Source organism: Molossus molossus, unplaced genomic scaffold (assembly GCF_014108415.1).
Source record: "Molossus molossus isolate mMolMol1 unplaced genomic scaffold, mMolMol1.p scaffold_m16_p_1, whole genome shotgun sequence".
NCBI lineage: Eukaryota > Metazoa > Chordata > Mammalia > Chiroptera > Molossidae > Molossus > Molossus molossus.
This window is the reverse complement of record NW_023425344.1, coordinates 248,916,943-248,934,752: the sequence shown is the minus strand read 5'-3', so window position 1 is coordinate 248,934,752 and position 17,810 is coordinate 248,916,943. Positions and strand designations below refer to the sequence as shown.

Sequence of the window (17,810 nt, the reverse complement as noted above, 5' to 3'; positions counted from 1 at the left end):
TTTGCTCCTTAGAAAATGAAAAAGTTTGCTGTACTGTCGTCATTCTGTGGAGGACAAAGTAGAATTAACCTATATTTTATTATGTGCTAATTACATGGAAGTAGTAATAAACTTTGGTCCTTTTTAATTAGTCCAGTATTACTTTTACTTCCAAGTAATGTAAGAGCCATGGTTGAATCAACCACATTAGAATAAGAATAAGATCTAACAAAAAATCATTATAGTTTAAGAGTTTTCACAGAATAAAAGATCATTTTAATGGATGCTACTTTTACAAAGTGAGTATATTTTTAAGTCCTTATTTCACATTCTCAATAACTCATGTTTGATTTTATATGTGCATTTATTCATTTATTTATAACTTATGGGATGATTTAGCTATATGCTCATTATATAAAAAAGTCAAATCGGTACACCAGCCAGGGACCCAGAATGGAAATGCTGTTAAATGCAAAGAGCTAACTGAGCTACCAAAAATGGAAGCAGGCCAGAAAGTTTCTTTCTATAAACATCATGTCAACATGTATCCATCACTGCTTCTCATTCGATGAGATATATACTCAATTAAATATCCATTTATGTAAATGTTTCCTGTTTCCTTTAATAAATTGATGCAGCACAAGCAGTACTTCGAGGGAAATTTATAGCACTGAATGCATACATTAGAAAGAAAGAACTAAGTGTCAGTTTACAAATGAATGGATAAAGAAGACTATAACTTGCAACATGGATGAACCTGGAGGATATTTTGCTAAGTGAAATAAGTCAGACACAGAAAGAAAAATGCTGCATGATCTCACTTATATGTGGAATCTGAAAAAGTTTAATTAATTGAGGCAGACAGTAAAATAGTGATTATCACAAGTGGGAGATGGAGGAAATAGGCAGATATTTGTCAGGAGAACAAAGTTGCTGTTATGTAGAATGAATAAGTTCTAGAGCTCTAATATACAGCACAATGGCTATAGTTAATAATATATTGTATACTGAAATTTGGCTAAGAGAGTAGATTGCTGGTTGCTCCTATCACAAGAACAAAATAGAAAAAAAGGTAACTGTATGAGGAGATAGAGATATTAATTAGCTTGATTATACTAATTATTTCACTATGTGAATGTATGTCAAAACACCATATTGTATACCTTATATATAATTTTTATTTAAAGAAAAAACCCAAGATTGAAAACTAGTAATCTAAGTTTGTACTTCAGTAAACTAATAAAGGAACCAATTAAATTCAAAAAATAATTTTTAAAAAGATTAAAAATAAATCAGAATCTTCTCTAACCATAATGGTATGAAACTAAAAATCAATCACAAGAAAAAAAGAAAAACACAAACAAACAGAGGCTAACATGTTACTAAACAATGAATAGGTTAACAATGAAATCAAAAGAAATGAAATGATGGCTTGAAACAAATGAAAATGAGAACAACAATCCAAAATCTATAGGACACAGTAAAAGCAGTTCTTAGAGGGAATTTCATAGCATTATAGGCCAATCTCAAGAAACAAGAAAAATCTCAAATAAACAAAAGTACACTTAAAGTAATTTGAAAAAGAACAACAAACAAAACCCAAAGTGAGTAGACAGAAGGAAATAATGAAGATCAGAGCAGAAATATACAAAAAATAGAGTCCAAAAAATAATATGAAAGATCAATGAAACCAAGAGTTGGTTCTTTGAAAAGATATACAAGATTGATAAAGCATTAACTAGATTCATCAAGAAAAAGAGAGAGGAGCCAAATAAATAAAACCAGAAATGAAAGAGGAGAGGTAACAACTGACACCACAGAAATACAAAGGATTATGAGAAAATATTATGAAAAACTATATGCCAACAAACTGGACCATCAGGAAGAAATCGATAAATTCCTAGAAACCTACAATCTTCCAAAACAGAATCAAGAAGAAACACAAAATCTGAAAAGAATCATTACAACTAATGAAATAGAAGCATAAATTTTCTTAAAAATCCAAAAAGCAAAAGTCCTGGACTGGACGGCCTCAAAGGTGAATTTTACTAAACATTCAAGGAAAAACTAACACCTATCCTTCTCAAACTATTCAAAGAAATTTAAGAAGGAAGACACCCAAGTATCTTTCACGACAAATTACAACACTTCATGATTAAAAAACTTAGTAACTATAAAAAGAGAGGAATTCCCTCAACTTGACAAATGACCTATTGCTAACAATATACTTAATGATTAGCAATTTGAAACTTTCCCACTAGGATGTTACTTTTCGTTTCCTTTCTCTTTTTTTTTTTTGGTGGTACGTGCCCCTAGCAGGAACTGAACCCAGGACTCACTGGTCCACAGGCCGATGCTCAACCACTGAGCCAAACTGGTCAGGGCAAGGAGGTTATTTTTCACCACTCTTTTTCAATACTGTACTGGAAGTTATAGCAAATGCAATAAGGTAAGAAAAAGATAAGATGTGTACTATTACTGAAGAAAAAGAAAATTATCTCTGTTAACAGATGCCATCTATATAGAAAATACATATAAAAGTCCATTACTTTCTTATATACCAGCAATGGACAAGTGGAACATGAAATTAAAAACACAATATTCACATTAGCACTTCAAAAATAAAATCCTTAGGTATAAATCTAACAAAATATGTACAAAATGTACATGAGGAAAACTAGAAAACGTTGATAAAAGTAAATAAAAAAGAACTAAACGAATGGAAAAATATTCCATGTTCATGGACAGAAAGACTTGATATTGTCAAGATGTCAATTCTTATGCAACTTGATCTGGAGCTTCAATGCAATACTAATCAAAATCCCAGCAAGCTATCTTGTGGAGGTAGACAAATTGCTCTTATCTCACAGTTTATATGAATAGGCAAAGACCCAGAACAGCCAATACAATATTGAACAACAAAGTTAAAGGATTGGCATTGCCTGACTTCCAGACTCACTATACGGTGCAGTCATCAACACAGTGTGGTATTGCCAAAGAACCGACAAACGAATCCACTGAATGGAATAGAGCCAAGAAAATAGAGAGAGCCAGCTGACCTTTGACAGTAGAGCACAGGCGAGACGGGGAAGCAGGGCAGCCTCTTCAACTAATCGTACCTGGACAGCTGGCTATCCCAATGCAAAAAAAAAGAATGGAAACACAGACCTTACACTCTTCACGAAAATCAACTCCACATCTTAAAAGGCCTGTTTAAGAACTACTAAAAATCAATTTGTTAGGGAGGGTGGGTGGAAAAGTTGAAGGGAATAAGCAAAGCAAAATAAAACAAACAAAAAATACTCATAGACATAGGACGGTAATAACCAGAGCGAAAGGTGAGGGGCAGAGGGTATAGGGGTTAAATGGTGATGGAAGGAGACTTGACTTGGGGTGGTGACCACACAGTACAATATAAAGATGATGTACTATAGAACTCTACACCTGAGCCTGGCTGGGGTGGCTCAGTGGTTGAGCGTCGACCCACGCACCAAGAAGTCGCCAGTTAGATTCCCAGTCACAGCATACACCCAGGTCGTGGGCCAAATCCCCAGGGCGGGGCATGCAGGAGGCGGCCAATAGATGTTCTCTCTCACTGATGTTTCTATCTCTCTCTCCTCCCTTCTTTCCTCTCTCTAAAATCAAGAAAGAACAAAATTAATTTTTTTAAAAAAGAATTGTGCACCTGAAACCTATATAACTTTATTTACCAAGGTCACCCCACGATTCAATAAAAAATATCAAGTTGTAAAATATGTTATAAAATGGATCAACGACCAAAATATAAAACAAAGGGAGGGGATGGGTAGAGGTGGAAGGGGGCATAGAGGGGATAAACGGTGATGGAAAAAATAAAAATTAAACTAAGTTTCAAAAAAGAGATAGAAGAAAATCTAGAAGACCTTGAGTTTGTCAATGACTTTTTAAATATAAGACCAAAGACAAAACACAAAAGAAATAATTGATAAACTGGACTTGATTAAAATTAAGAGTCTTTTGTCTGCCAAAAAACTGTCACGAGAAGAAAATACAAGCCACAGACTGGGAAAAAATATTTGCAAAAGATACATCTGATAAATGACTGTGATTCAAATCACATAAAATCAACAATAAAAAACAAACAACCCAATTAAAAAATGAGCCAAAGACCTTAACAGACACATCACCACAGAAGACACACAGATGGCAAATAAGCATCCGAAAAGATGCTCCACATCAGATGTCACCAATTAAAGCAACAATGAGACACAACTAGGTGTGTGGTGAGTGGCAGTTTCTGGCAAAACTAAACATATTCTTACCAGACGATCTCACAATTGCACTCCTTGGTATTTACCCAAGAGAAGTTGAAAACTTATGCCCACACAAAATCCTGCACGTGAATGTTTATAGCAGCTTTATTCATAACTGCCGAAACTTGGAAGCAACCAAGAGATCCTCCAGTAGGTGAATAGATAAACAGTGTTGCATGCAGACAATGCAAGGTTATTCAGAGCTATAAAGAAGTAAGCTATCAAGCCACGAAAAGGCATGCAGGAAACCGAAATGCATATTACTAAGTGACAGAAGGGTCACATACTGTATGATACCAGTCAGATGACACCTGCAAAAGGCAAAACTGGTGACAATGAAAGGGTTAGAGGTGGCCACAGGTTACAGGGGAGGGAGAAATAAATAGGCAGAGCACAGAGGAGTTTTATGATACGATAATGATGGATACACGTCGTTATACATTTGCCTCAGGCCACTACATTTACAAACAAGAGTGAACCCTAATGTAAACTATGAATTCTGGGTGATAATGATGTGTCAGAGTAGGTTCATCAATTATAACAAGCGGACCACTCTGGTGGGGGAGGCGGATACTGGGGAAGGCTGTGCATGTGTGGGGACAGGGGGATTATAGGAAGTCTCTAGACCTTCTTCTCAGTTTGGTTGTGAACATAAAACTGCTCTAAAAAATAAAGTCTTTTTTATTTATTTTTGTATTATTATTTTTTATCCTCACCCGAGGACATTTTTCTATTTTTTGTTCAGATAGAGCAGGAGGGAGAGAGAGGAAGAGAGAGAAACATCGATGTGAAAGGGACACATCGAGTGGCTGCCACTCGCACGACCCTACCAGGGACAGGGACAAACTGCAACTGAGGTACATGCCCTTAGCGGGAACCGAACCCGGGTCTCTTCGGACCGCAGGCCGACGCTCTAACCGCTGAGCGAAACCAGCCAGGGCATAAAAAATAAAGTCTTTTTTAAAAGAAAGTGATATCACAAAAAAAAATCTGCTACCCATCAACAGCACCATTGATTCTTGCATAAAGTTGTCTTTTTAGGTTCCTGACCCAAAGGTGTAAGAGCCTTGATCTATTTATTTTGCTTGTATTAGTAGTGTTTCTTATTTCATTATATACTCTAACCACTCCAGGCGGGGCCCTCCTTAATGTACATATTTTATGCTTTCATCCACGCAGTAATTTACTTATAAAAGTATAATCTATGCTCAAGAACTTTAATAGACCAAAAAACAGGATCTGATACTTCCTAACTTCTGCTATATGCTCATTTCCCACAGAGATAATAGGGTAATTTTCTTTCTCTAATGGATCTCACAGCTATCAGGCTTAATCGACATTCCTAATTCAGACATCCCAGGACACCCATCACTGGCTCAGGCTTGCCACTCTTTCCCTTCATTCATCTCCACATGTATTTATCCATCCATTCATTGATTCACTAACAACACCAAAACTGACACATAAAAACCCCGCAAATCCCAGTAAGAACCTTGAAATGGCCAAGATCAACAGATGACTCTCTACATCACACAATGCATAATTAAACCCCTTGCTTCTAAGAAATCTGGTACTCGTTGCTAATCCATGCTTAATCCTTTTTGTGTAATGTGTCCATATTTTAAATGTGGCACAACAAAGACCACGACCCCACCATCTTACCCCGGAACAAGATGTCTGACCCTATCAACCATCTGCTGACATGCTCCCCTTCAACAGTCAATAGCCTAGGTCACGTGTGAAGATTTAAATTAGCTGTGGCCTAAAACACAAGGGAATAGTCGTCAACTCTGAAAGTGAGAGAATGCAGATTGGTGCAGCCACTATGGAAAACAGTATGGAGGTTCCTCAAAAAATTAAAAATAGAACTACCTTATAACCAAGCAATTCCACTTCTGGGTTATATCTGAAAAAATCCAAACTGCTACAGCAGAAAGACATATGCACCCTATGAGCAGCGTTATTTACAACAGGCAAGCTACGGAAGCAACCCAAATGCCCATCAATAGATGAGTGGGTAAAGAAGAGGTGGTAATGAGTATGAAGCCAAGAATGACCTCACTGAGGACGAGATAAATGTCTGCAGAGATGGAACAAGGTGCTCTCTGTAAAAGAACACACATCGGTCCTGGGGTGAGGGGCCGAGAAACAAGCATAAGCTTCTGAATAGTGCCAGGAAAGCTTAAGACGAGTTTTGCAAAAAACAAGTATTTGTGTTTGATTGGTTTTTGTTTGTCATTGTTGTCTGTATATTCCTATTATTGCTATAAAAAAATTATTATCCCGGAGGGGGGAAAAGAGGTGGTACATATATGCAATGGAATATTACTTGGCCATAAAAAAGAATGAAATCTTACTATTTGTGACAGCATGGATGGACCCAGAGGGTGTTATGATAAGTGAAGTAAGTCATTCAGAGAAAGGAAAATACCACATGATTTCACTTACATGGGAAATCTAAAAGTAAAAATGAACAAATAGAACAGAAATAGACTCATAGATACAGAGACTGACAGTTGCCAGATGGGAGGGGTGTTGGGAGGCTGCGTGGAGAAGGTGAAGGAATTAAGGAGTTACAAAACAGTCACAAGGATGTAAAGTAGAACACAGAAAATACAGTCAGTAATACTGCAACAACTATGCATGGCTTCAGGTGGGTACTTGAATTATTGGGCGGATCACTCGATAAATAATTGTATAATTGTCCAACCACCATGCTATATACCTGAAACTCATAAACTAATACTGAATGTCAACTGTAATTCAAAATGAAATTTAGAAAAAGACAAAAACTAAAATTGTAGTATAATCAAGTGTAAAATGGATTGCCCAGAGGGTATTAAACTAAGTGAAATCAGACAGACATAGAAGAACAAATACTATATGGTTTCACTGATATGTGGAATCAAAATAAAACAAAAGGAGACTCATAGAAACAGACAAAAAGAGATAGTTACCAGAGGGGAGGTGCCGGGGGATGGATGATGAAGGTGAAGGGGAGAGGGGAGTACAGTCAGTGATACTGTGCACTGTTAGCGGGATTACAGACTGGTGCAGCCACTATGGAAGACAGTATGGAAATTCCTCAAAAAATTAAAAATAGAACCACCTTGACAGATGACGACTAGGTATAAAAATGTCAAGTCACTATATTGTACACCTGAAACTAATATAACTAATATTGCAGACCAACTATAGTTAATTTTTAAATTTTTCTAGGTGAACCTGACCCAAAGTGGGAAGAGCCTAGTTTTTTGGTTTTGGTTTTGGTTTTCGGTTTTTAACTTGGTTATCAATAAAGTACAACAGGACAGATAACTCACTGTTTTTTAACACATGCTCCGCAGTGGTCCATGCTTTACCACCTATGGCTCTTCACGGGGACAATGTTGCCCCCTGAGGACAACTACATGTCTTTAGACATATTTTTCTTATTGTTACATTTGGAGAGGAGTGGTCAATATCAGTATCCAGTGGAATTTACTCAACATCCTACAATAAACAGGACAGCCTCCCATCCCAATGAATTATCCACCCCGAATGTCAACACTGTAAGCCTTAGAAATCTTGCTTTCTAAACAATCCTTGTTTTCAAAACAATTATCTGAGAGATGAGTGTGCTTATACATTCACTAATAATCTTGTCAATATCCATGAACACACAAAGTGAAGTTGAAATCTGAATGGTATTAACAGCTGTTCATGTGCTCATTACTCTCAGATACAACCAACTAGATCACATTTTCTTATGTTCAATAAGCAACCAGCACCTCTCAAACAATGCAGAACAGCGGCATTGATTTCTAGGCAGCTAATTCTATATATTCCTTGGCCAAATAAGTATCAGATTTAATCACTTTCTATTGGAAGTGAGTGCATCAGAAATGTATTAAAAATAAATACATTACACACTATCAGGACACATATGGCTCTCCTTGTCTTCATAGATTTATTTAATCATTTATCAATTCACTTACACAACCTTGACCTATAAACCTTAGTAGCCCAAGAACAAAATCCTAGATATTACTAACTTCTGCTGTAAGCTTATTGACCATATAGGCTTAACTAGGCTCTGACCTCAGAGTTATAAAATTTAATCACAATCATTGATTCAGACACCCAAGAATGCTCATCACTGGTCCAAAGCGGGCATCCTTTTATTCATTCATTCATACCTTTGTTTATTGATTCCCTCATTAAGACACTAATACATGAGTGAAAAATACCTAAAAACAGCCCACCCTGCCGGTGTGGCTCAGTGGTTGAGCGTCGACCCATGCACCAAGAGGTCAACAGTTTGATTCCTGGTCAGGACACATGCCCAGGTTGAGGGCCCGATCCTCAGTGGGGGGCATGCAGGTGGGGAGCATGCAGGAGGCAGCCAATCAATGTTCTCTCTCATCAATGTTTCTATCTCTCTCTTACTCTCCCTTCCTCTCTCTCTAAAATCAATTTTAAAAAAAAGAAAATTTAAAACCAAAAAAAAACTACAAACAAAATCCTAGACTATTACTATGCTATATCTACAGGTTTGTTTTACATAAAACTAAGACTACATCTCTTTTGCGATGGATCTCAGCATTATATAGGGTGTGCTAAAAAATGTATCCACAGCTAACAGCTGATAACTCACTTCATTCTCACTCCTTTTCAGGTTTAACTGATTTGAAATAATGAGTAAAGCCAAACTAAGCTTTCAACAAAATTTATCCACTGGACTATTTTATGGGGATACGTAAAAGATAAAGTTTAGGGTACAAAATCAGCAACAGCCGCCGAGCTGAGGACAGCTATGGAACGCGAATGACGCAAACCCTGAGCAAAATGACTCTCGAGGTCTGCGACCATTGCTCCGCCTTCGCCCACTGCCTGGGGAGAACCGGCATCCGACTGAACACAGGCATGGACAAACAAAGTATTCCCTTCTGTAGATTCTTTTACACTTTGACAATGAACTGTTTGTTAATAAACACTGACTTCGTAATCATTCCAGTTGTGTATACATTTTTCGGGACACCCTGCACATACAGATTATCAACTTCTTTGCTTCACATCAATCCCATATTTAAACCTCGTCCACGTTTACCCTTCTTTTACTTAACTTTGCACCTTTTAAAGAAGCTGTATGTGGTAGCCAGCCTCCAAAATGACTCCTGGTATTGAGAACCTTGTGCAGCCTCCTACGTTGCGTCATTCCCGACCTCCACGAGCAATAGGATACTGTGGAAGTGACGGTGTAGGACTTGAGTCAGGTGGGAAACCTACTCGGCTTCCCCCTTCCTCCCTCCTGGAGCACCTGCTCTAGGGAAAGCCAGGTGTCCTACGGCGAGGCTACTCAGGCAGTCCTGAGGGCAGGTCCGTGGAGTAATCGTGGCCTCCCACCAACAAGCCTCCAGCCACGTGAGTGAGCCGTGGGAGCATTTCCTCCGGCCCCAGTCAAGCGTTCAGATGACTGCAAGTCTACCTGAAACTCAACTGCAACCGCACAATAGACCCAAGCCAATGGCCCACTAACCTCTCCGGGATTCTTGCCCCAAAGAAACTGGGACAGATAACAAATGTGTACTGTTGTGTAAAGCCTCTTCCCTGTAGGTCAACTTGTTACACAGCAATAGATAACTAATACAATACAATGATCAACCAGCCAGCATCATGTCTTGCAGTGGTATTATCTTCCCTATCCTATCTGCTCTCCCCTTGAGGAGGTAATGGCCTAGAAATGTTTAAATCTAGAAATATACCCTAAGAAGCCTGAAACACCAATCAGGAAGAATATATGTACCCCCACGTTCATAGCAGCACTATTTACAACAGCTAAGATCTGGAAACAGCCCAAGTGTCCATCAGTAGACGAATGGATAAAAAAGCTGTGGTACATATACACAATGGAGTACTATGCAGCTATAAGAAAGAAAGATCTCTTATCCTTTGAGATGACATGGAGGGACCTGGAAATTATTATCCTAAGTGAAATAAGCCACGTAGAAAAAGACAAATACCACATGATCTCACTTATATACGGAATATAATGAACATAACAGTCTGAGGAATATGGTAGACACAGAAACATGGAAGTAGGGCCAGACTGACATCCCTCAGAAGAGGTGGGGGTGGGTGGGAAGAGCTAAACCACAGAACTTATATGCATGTATGCATAACCAATGGACATGGACAACAAAGCTGGGGATGGAGCTGGGGTGGGGTGGGGAGGAGGGTGTCAATGGGATAAAAAAGGAAAAACATCTGTAACAAAAAAATAAATAAATAATTTTTTTAAAAAATCTGCAGAAGTACAGAATAAAATATTACATTAAAAACTCTGAACATATCCAGCCAGTGTGATTCAGTGGTTGAGCATTGCCCCATGCACCAAGAGGTGACCGGTTCGATTCCCGGTCAGGACACATGCCCAGGTTGTGGGCCCAGGCCCCAGTGGGGGGCATGCAGGAGGTGGCCAGTCGATGTTCTCTCTCATCGATGTTTCTGTCTCTCTCTCCTTATCATGTCCTCTCTCTCTAAAACCAATAAAGAAAAAAATTTTTTTAAATAAAAATAAAAACTCTGAACATGGTTAAAAGTCCTCCATTATTTTTAATAGACCCTCCTGGCACTGCATTGGATTAACTGGAAACTTTAGTTAATTTCCATTACTAGGAGGCACCCGTGGTTTTATTCATGTATTTAGTATGTATTCCTTTGACATGTCATGATGACCAAACCATCTAAACCAAGGGTGTGAATTTGAACTTTGACTAGTATCGACACCACTCCCCAGGCTCCTTACCAGAGTTAAAACCTGAAACCTTCATTGGTATTGAGTAATTAAATCAGCTACAGTGTTTTCATTCTTTAAAGTGAAATGCACATTTTACACAGAAGGAAACAGCAGACTTAACTTTTTTCTAATGAACGAGAGTCATGAGGTATTAGATGAATCACAAGTCTTGGTTTGTCTCATGTTCTCATTATCGACTCAAGAATGACTCTACTTTTTATGTACTGTCATATTTACCGTTTAATTTTTAATTACTGTCATAAACACTGTTAAATGTACTACCCAACAAAAGAGTAATAAACATAACTAGTACTAATATCCATCTATGTACTTACGCCCTGAACAAATAATTCACTGCCTCATTAATCATTTTTAAGGACCATACTCACAAATCGCTTAGAGTGTGCCATGAAGGATTAGCCCAAACATTTACCCTAATTAACACATTTATTGACTCACTCATGTTTCTTCTATTTAATTACTCAAAGAATAATTTGATCATTTATTCATTTTTCAATGAAAACAAGTAAAACCTACCCGTAATCCAGAATTGAAACATCATTTCATACAACTGCTGACAAGCACTTTGTCCAATGGAAGATAAATCTAATTTCTTTTTAATCTAGAATCATTTAATCATCATCTTCATTTCATGACACCTACTCCTTGTTGACCCATGCTTCGCCTTCTTTACATTTTTTCTGTTTTTAAAATTAATTTTATTGGGGTGACATTAGTTAATAAGATTACCTACGTAAGTAGGTTTCAAGTGTACTATTCTATGATACATCACTTATATATTTCATTGTGGGTCAATTCTTTTTCCATCACCATATCCTTGACCCTCCTTACCTCTTACTACTCCCCACCCCCTTCCCTCTGGTAACCACCATGCAGTTGTCTGCGTCTGAGTTTCTCTTTGTTTGTATTTCTTAATTATTCATTTGTTGCTTTCAGTTTGATATCCGACATGAGTGAAATCAATAAGGTCCTTAATTTTTTCTGTATGACTTATTTCACTTAGCATGTTATTCTCAAGATCCATCCACACTGTCACAGTTGGCAATATTTCTTTTTTATGGTTGAGTAGTATTCCATTGTATACATGTACCACTTCATCTTCATCCAATCATTTATCAAAGGTTACTTCTTTTAAATAATTGACCAAAATATGAACTCATTTATTCACTCACTTTTAACAATACATTCAAAACAAATGCAAGCTAAGACACTGGACAAACAGCATTGACTAGTTCTAGTATCTGTCCATATGCTCATTGTCCACAGGTACAACCTGCAAGATCCTTTATTGTTTTTTAATTATAGTCAGTATACAGAATTGATGTGATCATACCTACTATCATACTCTTCACATTAGTCTCTGCTTGGTCTCCTTTCAATTAGGCACTTATTTAAACAATTATTTTTCATGTAAATGATTTGTTTTTCTTATAAATAAAACCAACAACCAGCAATCCATCACCAATCCAAAACAACATGGAATCTCATGGAATAAGATGTGTCCTTTATGGGAAACAGTAAGAGAGACTTGGTATATTTCGATTATGAAACTTGGTGCTTCAGGAAATAACGAGTTAATAACCCGTTTCACCGCAGACTCAGGTAATTGGTTATCATGCACTGACTATCTTTATTCTTGCATTGCTTCACGTGTGATACATCACACAGACACTGAGCACTAAAGTTCAAGAACCGAATCTTTCTACTCCTAAATCTCGCAGGAAGTCCCTCTCCTTCAGAGAAAACAACTAGATTCCTTTTCTCTAATGAACCTCAAAGTTACAGAGTTTAATCAAAATCCTGGGGGAGAGATAAACCACAGAACTTATATGCATGTATGCATGAACAATGGACATGGACAACAAAGCTGGGGACAGAGTGAGGAGAGAGAGGGAGGGGGGAATCAGTGGGGGGAAAAGGAGAAACATCTGTAACAAAAATAAATCAGTTAATTGAAAAAAAAATAAAAGGCTATAAAAAAATAATTAGATGCTTCTCTGTGTATTAATAATGTCTTTTTGTATTGTTTAAATAAATAAATAACTGAACTATCTGAAATTAAAAAAAAAATAATCTCTGTTAAACTTTGACTACATCTCAGAATACTCATCATTGGTATATATGGGATATCTTTTTCTTCCTTTAGTTAGGCATTATTTATCCCTTTATTCATTGATTCGCTAATAATAATACAATTAAATCTCAGGAATCAAAAAGACCAAGAACAACATCCTTGAATATCACTAGTAACTGTCCAATTGTCCATGTGCCATAGTGCGGAGAGATGAAGGCACTCTTTGCAATATGTGTGTGTTCGTGTGTGTGCTTTTTGAGCATAGGAAGTAATCAACATCCTTACTTCATATCAGTTCCATCAGTCCATGCTTGGCCCTTTTTCATTTAAACACGATGTAATGAATAACCATTTCGCATGATAACCTTACTTCAAATTAGAAAACCTACAACTTTCCCCATCTTCCTATGTGTTCCTCCCTCGGAGACTTCTTCATCAATGGAGAAGCACGTGAATGAATTGCAATGCAAAAATAAAGCACAATGTGAGGCAGCCCTGAAGATGAATGAAACACCTTTTGTCCTTCTTACCGGATTTTAGTGGTACTGAATCAGATTAACCAGAAATCCCCACTCAGGTCTATGCTGGTGTTATTTGGTTTCATTTATTAATATATTCATGTATTACTTTGTGAAACCAACCTTCCAATCCAAGAACATGAGGTCTTGTTACTTACATCAATCTCTTCTCTCCTTACCCACAATTTGTAAACGCCAAGAACTTCAGCATTAGGGAATGATGAAATCATCTGAGGTGTTCGATCGGCAAAAATGCAAACTTTCAAAAGAAAGAAATAGCCTGTAGTTAGATATTTTTAAAAGAAGTTACTCTTGCAGTAGTAGATTAATTACAAACTTGGATCATTTCCTAAACTCATCATTGCCCAAGAATTACACACCTTATTTTATTGACTTAATTTTTATTTTTAAATCACGCAATGAACCTGAGAAGAACCACTATTTTTCACAAGTATCTGCCTGTATACTCGCTATTCGTAAATTTCACAGCCCAGTTACTGCTTTCGGTGGACCTTGCGTGTACAAAACTTGATAAATGTACATCTTTCTTCCACAGCACATGCTCACCAACGATGCAGACATTTTTCTGAGTTGATGTCTAGTGATTATTTATTCATGCATATAATTAGGTATGAAGTAAATTAATTATCTAGCCTTTTTTTTTTTTTTTTTAATTTTCTCCATGCAAGTGTCTATGTGTACTTTAACCAAAGTGGGGGGAACCTGGAGTTCTAGTTCTTTATCTGGAAAACATTTAGGTAATCACCCTCTTTGGTTCATAACACGTGTTCCTCGTTGGCCCTTACTCAGCCTCCCTTTTAATTTTTTAACGCATCAATAATCACTTTATTTATTTGTTTGTTTGTTTGTTTGTTTTTTTGATGGTACATGCCCCTATCGGGACCTGAACCCGAGACTTTCTGGACCGCAGGCTGACGCTCAACCACTGAGCCAAACTGGCCAAGGCTCACTTTATTTTTTTAATTGATTTATTTTTGTTACAAATGTTGCTCCTTTTCCCCCCATAGATCCCCTCCTCCCAATCCCACCCCCACACCCATCCCCAGCATTGTCTATGACCATAGGTATGCATACCTGCATATAAGTTCTGTGTTTAATCTCTTTCCTCCCCTCGCCCCCGATCCCTCTTCTGAGGTTTGTCCGTCTGTACCCTACTTCTATGTCTCTGAGTCTATTTTGTTCATAAGTTTGTTTTGTTCATTATATTCCAGAAATAAGTGAGATCATGTGATATTTATCTTTCTCTGATCAGCTTGTTTCACTTAGCATAATACTCTCCAGGTCCCTCCATGTCATCTCAAAGGATAATAGATCTCTCTTTCTTATAGCTGCATAGTACTCCATTGTGTACATGTACCAGTACTTTTTTAGCCACTCGTCTACTGATGGACACTTGGGATGTTTCCAGATCTTAGTGACTATAAATAGTGCTACTATGAACACAGGGGTACATATATTCTTTCTGATTGGTGTTTCAGGCTTCTTAGGATATATTCCTAGAAGTGGGATCACTGGGTCAAATCGCAGTTCAATTTTTAACTGTCTGAGGTAACACCATATTGTCTTCCATAGTGTCAGCCTCCCTTTTGATAACTCATCTATACATAAATGTGATCCTTCCTTCCCTTATAACATATCAATATCAATAAAAACCAAGGCACTGGAGCCCAGCCAGTGTGGCTCATTGGTTGAGTGGCGACCCAAGCAAAAAGAGGTCACCGGTTTGATTCCCAGTCAGGGCATATGCCCAGGTTGTGGGACAGATACCCAGTGGGGGGCATGCGGAAGGCAGCCAATTGATGTTCTCTCTCATAGATGTTTCTGTCTCTCTCTCCCTCACTAAAATCAATAAAAACTTTTTAAAAATATTTTTCTGTATTGATTTTAGAGGGAGAAGAAAGGAGAGGAAGAGAGAGATAGCAACACTGATGAGAGAGAATCATCTATTGGTTGCCTCCCACATACCCCATATTGGGGATCGAGCCTGAAACCGGGGAATGTGCCCTGACCAGGAATGGAACCAGTGACCTCTTGGTGCAGGGAATGATGCTCAACCAATTGAAATATACCAGCCATGCTATTTATGTTCCTTAAACACAAATGTGTCAGCTAAAATGTTCATCAATATATATGATAAAATCAGCTATGGTGTGTTAATTTTTAAAAAGCAGGCTTTAAAATAATGAAAAGAACATAAATTTAAGTATTTTTAAAAGTATGTTACTTGTAGAGTTACAAATTAGACATAAAACTTAATTTATTTCATTAGCCCAAGAATATCACTAATTTATATTTACTAAACTATTTGATTTTAATCTAATCAATAAACTGAATACCACGGAATCCACCGCCTAACCCACAAGTCAGAACAGACTGTTGTAAATATGTCCAAGTGCTTTACAAAGGTCAAGTCTAAATTGTCCTTTTTAATGGATCTTTCTTGGGCTGACTGCATAAATGTAAATCCTTCTTTCATTCCGTATTCTTAACAATGGCCTACGCCAGCTCTACTTAATGTATTAATTCATTCATGCATGCATGCATTTAACTACAACTTACAGAATAATTTCCCTAACTGCTCATTGCATAAAGAAAAGGCAAAATGGCCCACCTGGTGTGGCTCACTGGTGGAGTGCTGACCCGTGCACTAAGGGGTCACTGGTTTGATTCCTGGTCAGGGCACATGCCCAGGTGTGGGCCCGATCCCCAGTGGGGGGCATGCAGGAGGCAGCCAATCAATGTTCTCTCTCATCAATGTTTCCATCTCTCTCTCCCTGTCCCTTCTTCTCTCTCTCTAATATCAATAAAGGAAAAAAATTTTTTAAAAAAGGGAAAATGATAGAAGGGGCAGCAACTCAGAATTACACTACGTACTGTTATTATGTGCAATGGTCTGCATACACATTATGCAAGATGAAAGAAGCCTGGGTTTTTAAAAAAATAAGGATGTCAGTTGTATAAAACAGGATAACCATTATCCTTATTTCATCATAAAGCTCCTCACTGCTATATGCTTTTCATCTTTCAAATAAAATATGAATCCATTCATTTATAACAATGTATAATTATGTCATTATTATAATTATAATGCATTGGACAAAAGCTTTGAATAGTATTAGCATGTGATTCCAGGCCCATAGTAAACTATCTTGAATTAATCATAATTCTTATCATGGGACATATTCTCATCACTGGTCCATGATTGTTCTATATTTTAATTAGATAATTAATTATTTATTTATGCTACCATTCTGCCCTTTTCCTAATAAAATAAACCACCAGCAACCTACCATCAATCCATAAGAACAAATTCAAGCTCAGACACACCTGTCTATTTGCTCCCTTCTGAAAGGGGCAAAACCTTGATGTATTTCTTTTTTCAGACCTCAGTGCTTCAGACACGGTCTCAGACATACTCTCATAATTGAACAACATGCGACCTTCCTGGTCTTCATTCATTCTTTCATTTCCTTACCTACCCATTATTTCATGTGCAAAAAAAAAATCTATACAAAAAGAATATAATATCCAAAAAGAGGGTCCTGAATCCTCCCTTCTTGTCCCACAAGCACGTTCACACAGAAGAAGTAACTAAATATCATCTTGTAATGACCTCAGGGCTATACAGTTTAATCAAAATCCTGAATTCAAACACCTCAGGATACTCATCATTGATCCAGACCTGGCATTTCCTGTCTTCTTCATTCACATCTTCCTTTCCGGATCATTTTTACATGCATAAATTCAAATACAAATAATATGCATGAATCACAAATACCAAGAACAAGATGAATGAATGTTACTGAGATAAGTCTATCCCCACTATCCCTACTTGCCCCAAAGAGCTCACACACTTGATGTCTTTGTCCAGTGCTCTTCGGAGTTGCATATATGGACTGATCAACAGCTGGGCTTTATCTCGACGCCATACTGATAACAGGTTTTGCTTGTCTCTGTCATTTGTCCACACTTTAAAGTGGCAGCATGAACAAGTGCCACCACCGACCCTCCCAGCTGAGACAATGTAACTTTCTTCCATCTTCCTGTTCTCCACCCGCAACAAGGAAACACCTCCATCTTTAGCAAGGACGGGTGTCTAAATATACTTCGGTGTCAAACTAAAATGA

The 17,810-nt window shown here is 37.5% G+C and overlaps 1 non-coding gene across 1 annotated transcript; it reads right to left on the bottom strand.

Annotated features, from left to right (window-relative positions):
* Positions 1 to 8,345: 8,345 nt before the first annotated feature.
* Positions 8,346 to 8,417, bottom strand: LOC118622249. The gene has a single exon (XR_004958011.1). It is a non-coding gene; the product is annotated as a small nucleolar RNA SNORD113/SNORD114 family (small nucleolar RNA).
* Positions 8,418 to 17,810: the final 9,393 nt, after the last annotated feature.